General features: G+C 35.6%; 1 protein-coding gene across 1 annotated transcript in view; it reads right to left on the bottom strand.

Annotated features, from left to right (window-relative positions):
* The window catches only part of DPYD (dihydropyrimidine dehydrogenase), an 878,881-nt gene that overhangs the window by 160,329 nt on the left and 706,538 nt on the right, over positions 1 to 12,014 (bottom strand). The gene's annotated exons all lie outside the window — the stretch shown is intronic.

Here is a 12,014-nt window from a genome sequence, read left to right as displayed (position 1 = left end):
AGATGCACAGCAAGCCTGATATAATCTCACCTTCTAGAAAATTCAAATAAAATTAAAGAGAACTAACTTGACTCCTGTAATTAGAATACCCATGTCTCTCCTCCCTGCCTACCACCCCCCAGGCACACGCGCACACACAGGCGCGCACACACACACACATACAGAGAGACATAGACACAGACAGACACACATACAGACACACACATCATATACAGGCATACACACAGACACATAAACACCACACACAGATATACAGAAACACAAACACATATACACTACAGACACACAGACACATACTACAGACACACACACACACACACACACACACACCACACAGACATACAGACACACACACACATACACACTCACCATACACAGATACACACACAGACACAAAGACACACACAGAGACACACAGACACACACACACACACACACACACACACACACACACACACACACACACACACAAGTGTTTCTTCCTCCCTAATCTAACAAACATATAAACTTCATAATGGACAGACCAGACTGTAGTAATTTCAAATAGGAATATATTGTATTAAATCTACCTTGCAGCTAGCATCAGCTACATCCCAGAGTGAACTAGAACTTTTATAACTGAGGAACAAATTCTCATATTCTGGAAAACAGTCATGTTAATGATGCCTTCCAAGCATTTTCTAAGTTAAAGATAGTTCTAATTATGAGCGAATTTAATATTTCTGACACCAAAGTCCACTAAACAATGAAGTATGCCATTAGTTCAGGACCACATTATCACTTCCACCATCAACGTGAGCAATAGGAACCTAAACTGTTTTATGGGGTTGGGGCAATATTCTAGGAAATACATAGAATGTCCTTGGCAACCAGTGGCTTTTCATCTGAGGTGTTACCTCCTATATAGTGATGTCAAGTGTATATGGAAAAGACAAAGCATTGGCGACAGTAAAAAAAGAATCACTGGTTGGAAGAATGGGGAGAAGGAAATCAGGGATGTGGAGGCAGAGCCAGAAGAATTTCTAAGTGAAACTGAAGAGAGGCAATATGAAGGCAGGTGCACCGTGTTACCTACTAATCCACATCCACAGAACATAAGGCACTGAGGGGGAAGCCTGGTGTAAAGTGTGCTTTCAGTGATAATGACACTGATGTGTCAACAGTTATACTATTCAGGTAAAAAATGCTGGTGTGTGTTTGTGTGTGTGTGTGTGTGTGTGTGTGTGTGTGTGTGTGTGTGTGTGTGTGTGTGTAGCAGGTGGTTTCTGGTACATGAAGAATCTTTGTTCCTTTTTTCCTTCTTTTCAATTTTGCTATGAGCTGAAAATGGCTTGTACTAAGTTCTCTTACAGAGAAGTATTTTTGTTTACTTGAGATGTTTTATATGTTTCTTATTAAAGTAAATGTGTACATAATAGATGCTTCCTTATTATCATTAAATGTGTGTATGGGAATGCTTTTTTATTTCTCTGTTATCTAAAAGCTTCTTACTGATTATTCTATCCTGATACTTCAGAATTTCACACAAGTATTTAGAAGACAATTTATTAAGTTAGACAAAAGAGAAACTAGATATCAGGATTTAATTCTATGCCAAAATATTTCTTAATGGTTCCTTGCTACCTTCATATTTTAACCATAAAAAGATAATATAGCAGATAAACTATTGCCTACAATACTATATACTGAAGGTATGATGAAATAAATCTAACTATGAATATAACTAAAAGCACACCCATAGCATAAGTATTCAGATAGATGGAGCTAACTGCATAACACACTGTTCAATGTATAGTTAGTCAATGGGCTCTTGATATAGATGTTACTTTGAATTAATAAAGAAATATTGGTATTCTTTTTCTTCCCTTATTTATTTTACTCAAGAGACTGAAGGAAATTTGAACTAATCAGATAAATAATTTATTTCTCACTTCACTGTTAGAAGACTATCATTAACACTAAGGGGTAAAATTTCAAAGTGGTATACAGGGATTTGTCCGCATATTCCAACTGATATTAATGGACATCAAATGGCAAAATCCCAGGACACAGCTTTGAAAATTTAACCAGTTACATTTAAAGGGCAACATTATTACACAAGTGTTAAAAACACCAGCAAAATTCTCATTGGCATTTGAGAAAGTTCAATTAGGTCAACACGACATTTTCTATTTCATGTTTTTCTTCCATTTCTAAAACTTTTCTAATGTGCATAATGAACATGAAAACCTTTCAAACTAATAAAGGCATCTTTTTCTTCCCATTTTGTAAATTAAGAGGAATTATGTTCTCTGTGGAAATGTGAACCAAAGGTGAAGACATAGATCTTCCTGTTGTTGAGCAAGAATTGAGTCATCTTTTATTAATATTATTATAAACTCTTTTTAAATATTTAAAATAACGATTAAAATAACGATTAAAAATAATGGATTAAATAGGTCATATAACATATCTATCCTCAGCATATTTATGATAAGTAGGTTTTATAAATGATTTTAATCCATTAAGAAAATTATTAAGAAGAGTACAAAAAGTATAGAAAATGTGCTAAACTATAAGGTAAAAATTTCCTTATAGTTTCCAGATGAGAAATGATAGATTCAAGACAAAAACTAAAATCCAATATGAATAATATACATTCATCCATATAAAAATGCTGTACATTCAAAAGTGCTAATTAAACAGAAACTTCCAGAATCCCAACTGCTAAGATAATAGTTTTTAAATCATTGACACTCTTATTATTATGGCTTCTAGAACAAAAACGTAGAGGATAAGAAGTTAGTTCAACAACTGGAGAGATAAAACAGACTTATCCCTGAGAAAAGCATCTAGATTTAAGTAAAAGAACAAATCTCTTCTACTGAAATCAACGACTGGTATCATAAGACTTAAATTAAGCTCTTATCTATGTGGAGTGGCTTGAGGAACATGATAGAAAGTCCAGTAACATCTAGCCATTTTTGTTTCAACTGTGTGGAATTGGCCAGTAAATGTCAAATCATCATAGGTCTCTGAAACAATTTTAAAGCTCAAGGAAAGGAAAAATGGAGAGAAGGAAGAAAAGGGGAGGGAGCAAAGGAGGGAGCAAAGGACAAAAGGAGGGAAATAAGAAAGAAAGGTAGGAAGGAAGAACTGAAATAAAGCTGTGGTTTTCAGGATTTGACCAACTACTCTGGTTTGCATGAACGGTGCCTCCTGGAGTCACTGAAGTTCTAGACTGAAGTATAATTCTGATATAATAAATAAGGCCTCTCTGTGGTCATAAGTTCAAATGTTAGTCAGTGTATTTAAATCTTTGAATTGATTCCAGATCATTTCCCCATTGAGCATATTTTAGAAAAGCATTTCCATAGTTGAAAGACTTTGCATTATGTTAATTAAGGTGATTTCTCTTAAAAATATCTACTTTTAAAAGATGCTGCTTAAATGAATACAGTAATTGTTTGCTATAGTACTGTTCTTGTACACATATAAGAACACATTATGGCTCAAGATTTTTATTTAGTATTCTTTTATTCAGTAAGTATCCAAAAACATTTTCAAGCTTGTATGTTTTCTTCCAATTTGAATCTTATTTTAATACTCATGGTACTCAAAATAGCAGCCTTTCTTACTTCAGTATTTCAAAGTATATGTTTTATTAAATATTATGTGCCATTGGAAAACAAAATCATAACTTTTGGGTATCAAATATTTTATTAATATGAATTTTACCAAGAAATTAAATTGAAGATTAATTACAGTCTATAATAATTTCAAATTATGGAGCTAATCATTGTTGGTTTACACATTGTGCAGTCTGTGATAGGTTGTAAAGATTCCTTTATGTTGCTGAACTTCAATTTTGGCATGAACCAAACAATGCAAATTTTAATACTGCCACAGGATTGTTCTATGGGTGAATTTAGTATATTTCCAGACATAAACTCAACAGCAAAGCTTGAGAATATAACCTGAGTGTCTCTGGAGGACCACTGATTCCAGAGAAAGCATTCACTGAGTCCACTTTCATGCTGCCTTTTGTGTTGTTCTGCATTAATGATGCAATGAAACATGTTTACTAAGAAGACAAGGCACGATGCCTACCTCGGTAGACTTTAATACACTCTGGTCTCCCAAGCAAACCAGGTATGTCTTCTTCCTTTTCTCCTAACAACTCTTATTTGCCAGTGCCATGATACTGATCAGTTCGCTTTGACTTCAGAAGTAAAAACCTAGAGTCCAACATCAGTACATTAAAATTTCTTTTTATGACAAAAAGACTCAGGCACTAAACCAATATAAAAGGATTTTTAATGATGTTAGAAGTAAAGTTTTCCTGGAGAAAAGGGGGGAGAGATTTACTACGCATGACTGAATCATTGAAGAAAAAAAAAAGGATTTTTAATGGGCAAGATAGTGTGGAATGTATGCTAATTCTGGATAACTGGAGTTTTAAATAATTGAGTTTAATTCTGTTTGTTTTTCCCCCTAATCATTTGACTCCTTGGACAGCTAAGATTACACAATTAATTGATAGGCCTAAGTCCACATAAACTCCCTGATAATAGCTCAAGCTGGCAATAAAGCGGAAGCTGTGTTGTAACATTTGATTGTGTTCACTGCACATACAAAAGAAATATGCAGCCTTAATTTGCTTATATTAATTAAAATGTAATGAATTAAGTGGCTAAAAAATTCACAAGAAATTGGATTTCAACTATCTGATTGTTAATAGTTTTAACAACAGCCAGAAGGGAAAATACATATGAGCCAACCAGGAGTTTCTAAGATTTAAGAGTTGAAAGACTGATTTTTATAAAATATACTTAAATCAAGTATCAGCAAATTTTTGCTTCATGAAAACCAGTTTAAGATGTTAATGAAGCTAATATACTGATAAATATGAGCATCACAACTATTTTAAAATACATCTATACACATGGATTAAGATCTTCGAAGAAAATGATCATAATTCAACCAGAAACCAATGCACTAAAAGGATTGGCTTATAAGCAAAGATGTGAAATCAAAGGAGAGAAATGGGGAAAACCAGCAGCATACAAAATTGTTGGTGCTATTATATTAATTTCCAAACAAAAACATTTTTTATTAAATGTCTTGATATTTGTTGCTATTAAAATACATTTTGAGGCCTTAATACCTTTTAGCTATGTTCATCTGCCTCTTAGACTATTCAATATGCCCATAGTCAATTAATATTCAACACTTCTACCTAAAATGTTCCAGTCATTTTATTTGAAAAAACATAATTAATAATGTTCACTAAACCCCTTTTCTTTCGGAGAGTATCAGCTGCCATTGGTGGAGAAGGCCTACCTCTCGAACATCTGTGGGGCTAGTACTACTAAGATGGAACAGAAGAATTTTTGTACTAAGGAAAACATTAGGCATCTCCCAAATCCAACCCCTGAGGGTGCTGTGAACTTAGACACAGTGGTTTCACTAGCGGTTTTATAGGCTCTGTAGGGTCCCAGCAGATGCAAGTAATGTGGTCAACTTAGAGAGCAAAGAACTGTTATTCACATTGCATCCTTTATAGCAAGGAAACAGAAGACAAAGATTCTATTCGATTTCTAATAGTTGTCACATATTTTTATTTGAGCTTTGCATATATTGTCCTGATGACATCACTGCGAGATGGGTATTTCTGCCTTTATTTTTACAAATATACAAAATGACACTTAATGTGGATGGATAAATATCACATGCTCAAGTTCACTCTGTCAGAATGTGTGGTTGCATTATTTGAAAGCATGTGCACCCGACTCTTCCTCTGCCCCATTATTAGCACCATGTTATATTGCTTCTTCATTTTAAGTGTCCAAATGTAAATTAAGTTACAGAAAGATGAGTTAATTTTTATAGCTAATAAAGATGTATTACCCAGGTATGATAAACCAAGAATATTAACAATGGATTAATTGTTGAATAGGAATTAAATTAGAGCTATCGCAGTTCATAATTGCTACGGGAGTGACCATATGGCCCAGTTTTCCCAGGAGAGTACTTGTTTATTACACCTGTGCTGATTCGTAATTGTCTGATGTGATTAGGAATGGCATTCTCTTTTACCTGAGAAGTACCTCAGTTGGGAGGCTACATTCAGGCACCATAGGAGTTAAAAAACAGTCATAATTATATCAAAGAAAAACAGGAAAAAATAAATTATAAAAGACAAGTGAAATCTGACTTAAAACAGAAACCATCCCTGGCAAATCTCTTGGAAACTCCTTACTGTGTGGAACCCTTAGGGTAAGTTGTTCTAGCTTTGCAATGGTTACCACAAAGAAAGCAGAGCAGCTCCTAGGCACCTTCTGCGTGTTCTCTTTTCCACCTGTAGATGGCCACCACAAGCTACACTTATTAAACAACTCATTAGGAGCATTTTTTCAATACTGTCATCTTCAGATAATTAGCAATTTATTTAAATAACCAATTTCTGTAGAAATAATTGCCATGAAATGCCCTGAACCTACTTTTTATAAACTATAATAAAAGTGTTAAGATAATCCCTGACATTTGCAAATGCCGTTAGCTCACCTTTCCTTTTGATAGTGCTATGGCATTATGTTTAAACAATTACCTGATAACAGGACAGTTTAATGAAACAGTACAGTAAGCACGTTCTTCAATATGGCCAGAGAGGACATGCAGATTTAAAAAGAAATCCAATGTGTAGATATGTTTACACAGGGGAAAGTTATAGCCTTGGGAATGTGGATCACTGAAATAAGTACACTTCAGTCATTTCTTAGTGGCTTTATTTCACATGGGACAAACCTACAGACAATATCCTTTCTTCACAAGCACAATAACAAATTTATGTACAAGTTCAGGTTCGTATCTTTCTAACATAAGATACTCTGCAACTACAAAATGTACCATACTTGTGTTATTGGCTTGATATCCTCCTCACAGTAAAATGACTTTTTTTCAATGCACCTTAAACATTTAGGAACATGTTTACTTTGAAATGGCCCACATTTCAGGGTAGAGTTGAACTGTCAAGGAAAGGTAAGTGGTGCATTTCAGACAGTGTTTATCTTTAGCATGGACAGAGTTCTTGCACATCTCCAAGTGGCTCTTCAGCGGTGTATTCTGTTAGCAACCACTAATTAGAGGCCAGTGCTTCTCAGCGGCAGGGAGTAAAATCTGGTGAGACTTTTACAATATTTAAACTGTAGGTTTTTATATAATACAAAAGTAAATTCTAAGTTTGTGGTGATATCAGGTTAGAGCTAAACTGAAATTAAGATAGTTTAAGATTGAGTGGCGAGAACTCTGTGCACATTATATATATATGCTCATAGCATTGTTAGTCAGCAGAGAGGGATTATTTCCATTGTAGAGATGCAGATACTGAGGCCCATGCAGGCAATCAGCTGTGCCTGTAAGGCAGGCAACATTGTGTGGCCACGTAATGTGTCATGATAATAAACACAATTTGTTGTCACTATGACAGTGAAACCCATCACATACTATTCCTTTATTTCTCCATATTTAGTTCTCTACAACCATCCACTCTATCTACCCTCTCTCATAAATCCTGCAGGTGACATCGTTGGCCTATAAGTACTAAATGATCCTCTATTTCATTTAAACAGCTAGACTCTTAAAGGCAAACAAACAGATACTGTGGGCCAAGAGACTTGATATAGAAGGTTGCGAGACTTGATATAGAAGGTGAGCAAGTATCACATTCCACAGAAAGTCATACTTACACATGTACTCAGAAACGGTTGTCTGCAGAGGGGAAAGAAAGATGATAACGAGAGCGAATGCTGGCGATCGGAATTGTACATTACCCATGGGAGAAGGCAAGATAAGTGGAAGTGAGCATCTTGCTGAGAACAAATGGGGGAATAGCAAGAGCTCCACATCCACTATATGTGCAGCATGTCTTGCTGTGGAAAGCTGTGACTTCTTTTCTCTCAGTGCTTGATACTATTTCCCTTGGGGGTGGCTCCATGGCCAGGGTGTCCACGGTAGCACTTGGTGCAGTATAAACCTTTCGTATCACTTCTAGTAATCCCTTCTCTTTTCACTTGCCACTGACTTCCATATGCAAACCTCTGTGTGCTGTGATAACACTGTATTCCTCACAGTTGGCCGAAGCCTAGCTGTACTGCAGGAGGACTGTGGTTTGTTCTCTTCTGTGGGCTAGACAGTTCTCAAAAAGGTATATAATGCCTTGGCTCACCCTGAGATTCACTAATCTCTGTAAAACAGATGAGTAGTCTAGGTAAGAATGGAATCTCCTGAGATTTATTGAAAATAAAGCTTTCCCCTTAATTTCAACTGGATAAAACTATGGAAATAGCAAAGAACTGGTTAGTAAAAGACAGGAGAAGAGTAGTTCTCAACCCAACATGTAAAGATGAGGGAGCAAAGATGAAAACACAAACAACACATGAATGATGTCCCATTGTGTGACGAAAAACACAGGCTGAGGGACAGGAAGAGAGCCTGAGCTAGTACAGGAAGGCTTTCCCGATGGATATAGAACCTAGTTGGGCTCTGCAAAGATGGATGGCTAGAATTGGTAGCTAGGACAAATATGACTATAGCCAGAGCTGAGATCAAAATAAGAACACTTAGAGATTAGCAAAGGGCATGCCAGGCTTGGAAAACACTTAACTGCAAAGACCAACAGCCTCGGGATGGGAAAACACAATAGGCTCTGATATACTGAGATACTGCTCAGTGGGTAAGAGCCCAAATTTCTTTCTCCTTTAACTACAGCATTTATTGTTGTTTGATATTTAACTTAATGTGCATGTGATCAAGAGTGTGAGTTTGTGTGAATGTGTGTTTGTCTGTGTCCTCAAGCATGCATGAATTTGCGTGTGCATACATGTGAAGGTCAGAGGTTATCACGTGTTTCCTTCAATTATTCTCCACCCTTATTTACAGGAAAAATACTCAACAATCTTGCTAGAATAGATGAAGCACCAGCTTCAGGGACCAATGTTCCTGTTCCTGTTTCTTCAGTACTGGTTCTAAGCTTATGCCAATATCCCTCCTCTTTCTTGGGTATCAGAGATCTATCTACCTTGGGGCCTCATGTTTTTACAGCAAACTCTTTACCAATTATATACTCTCTCCTCAGTCTCATGGCATGGGCTTTTAAATTTTTTCTTTAAAATACTATCTGGCCTTAGGATAATCGGGATTCAGTCCAGCTATAAAAAGGAAGTGAAGAAACTACATAAATTTTAAAAGAAACAAACAGATCTTAATAAATTAATATAGCTTATTACTGAAGATCTTACTAAGAAGACAAGTAATGAGAACATATACTACGGATACATATACCTGTGTATATGTAGAATTTACTCAGATTCTAAATATAATTCTGGTCTTATAAGAAACTATAAAATTTTCTGTTAGACTCTGAATTAAAATAAAAATAGTATGTTCTGTTTTCTCAGAAGATAAAGAGTTCCTATAATGGCAAAGAGAAAAGTACCCACTCACCCAAAACTTCACCTGTTATCACTAGTCCCAAGATGTTTCATTGTCATGGATAAATTTAGTGCGTATCAAGTATCATTAACATTGGGTGAGTCTGCAGCATGAATAAATTAGAGTACATGGTCAAGGCATTTAGAAAGTAAGAAAATTTTAACATTCCAGTATTTAAGAAGTTCTTAGACATGTGGAGAAAGAAATTAGGGAAAAGGTACCCTTCACAATAGTTACAAAAACTATGAAATACCTTGGTGTGACTCTAACTAAGGAAGTAAAGGACCTGTATGACAAGAACTTCAAACCTCTAAAGAAAGAAATTGAGGAGGATCTCAGAAAATGGAAAGATCTCCCATGCTCATGGATTGGAAAGATCAACATCTTAAAAATGGCCATCCTACCAAAAGCAATCTACAGATTCAATGCAATCCCCATCAAAATTCCAACCCAGTTCTTCATGGAATTGGAAAGATCACTGTGCAATTTCATATGGAATAACAAAAGACCTAGAATAGCGAAATCCATCCTCAACAACAAAAAAACATCTGCGGGAATCACTATCCCTGACCTCAAGCTATATTATAAGGCAATTGTGCTGAAAACTGCATGGTACTGGTACAGAAATAGGCAAGTGGATCAATGGAATAGAATAGAAGATCCAGAAATGAGCCCTCATGTATATGGTCACCTGATTTTTGACAAAGGAGCAGTAAACATTCAATGGAAAAAGGACAGCCTATTCAACAAATGGTGCTGGTCCAACTGGCACTCAACATGCAAAAGAATGAAAATAGACCCGTTCTTATCTCCTTGTACAAAGCTCAAGTGTAAGTGGATTAAAGATCTCCACATTAAACCAGATACACTGGAACTATTAGATGAGAAAGTAGGGAAAACCTTAGAAAACATAGGCACAGGAGAAAATTTCCTGAACAAAACACCAATGGCTCAAGCTCTAAGGTCAAAGATTAACAAATGGGACTTAATGAGATTGCAAAGTTTCTGTAAGGCTAAGGACATCGTCAAGAAAACAAAACGGCAACCAACAGAATGGGAAAAGATCTTTACCAACACCACATCAGATAGAGGCCTAATATCCAAGGTGTACAAGGAACTCAAAAAGCTAGACACCAGAGAATCAAATAACCCTATTAAAAATGGGGTACAGAGCTAAACAAATCATTTTCAGTTGAGGAACACCGAATGGCCGAGAAACATCTGAGGAAGTGCTTGACATCCTTAGCCATCAGGGAAATGCAAATCAAAACAACCCTAAGATTCCACCTCACACCAGTCAGATTGGCCAAGATCCAAAACTCAGATGACAGCAGATGCTGGCGAGGCTGTGAAGAAATAGGAACACTTCTTCACTGTTGGTGGGGTTGCAAGCTAATACAACCACTCTGGAAATCTGTCTGGCGATACCTCAGAAAATTGGATATAGTACTACCTGAAGACCCAGCTATTCCACTTCTGGGCATATACCCCTGAGACACTTTAATACACAACAAAGATATATGCACCACAATGTTCATAGCGGCTTTATTTATAATAGCCAGAAGCTGGAAGGAACCCAGATGTCCTTCAGAAGACGAATGGATACAAAAATTGTGGTACATATACACAATGGAATACTACTCAGCCACCAGAAACAATGACTTAACCAAATTCTTAAGAAAATGGCTGCATCTAGAGAAGACCATCCTGAGTGAGATAACCCAGTCAAAAAAGAACAGACATAATATGCAGTCACTGATAGTGGGATGCTAACCCCAGAGGCTTGCACTCCCCCAGAAACAACTCTCAGACTGTATGAAGTCCAAGAAATAAAGAAAACAAAAACTATACATATATTCACAAAACAAGAAGACTTTGACTATTTCCATGTTGCATTTTGTTTTGCATGTACTTTACGCTTATTGCAACTAGTACGTTTTCAATGCATACTGTCAAGCCCTTGAAAAAAATCAAGTACTGACTAAAAAACATATTCACATGGTTTTATGTAAAATTTATTTTAATGTCTGAAAAAACAGTACTGACAAAAATGTATAATTTTAAGCAAAAAATGTTTAAAATCTTTAAAAAAAATAATAAGCTGTTAGTCTTTTGTGTAGATGGAAATATCTCAAGAAACACTTCTTGTTATGATTAATAATTTGAGTCTTATTTGTAACAGATAAGAGACCAATGTATTTTCCATGTATTTTCATGTTAAAAAAAATAAATCTTGTTTTGAAGACAAAAAAAAAAAAAAAAAAGAAAATCAGTGGGTTCACTGGTGTTTAAGCAGCTTGTGAACATCTAAGTTACAAGATGAAGAACCTGAATTGTTATCAACTGAATCATAGCCATCAATTAGTGTCAGTATTTCATATCACTTTAATTGTATCAGTTATCAGTGGTCAGAAAAGTGATTTAATTGAGCTGAATTATTTAATTGAACTAAATTATTTGACAAGTTTTTGGGTTGTCTTCCTTTTTCTCCTCCACCAACCTGGAATAAAGTCTAAAACAGCTAAAAAAAAAAAAAAAAAAAA

Source organism: Micromys minutus, assembly GCF_963924665.1.
Source record: "Micromys minutus genome assembly, chromosome: 4".
Lineage (NCBI taxonomy): Eukaryota > Metazoa > Chordata > Mammalia > Rodentia > Muridae > Micromys > Micromys minutus.
This window is presented reverse-complemented; position numbering and strand designations above follow the sequence as displayed.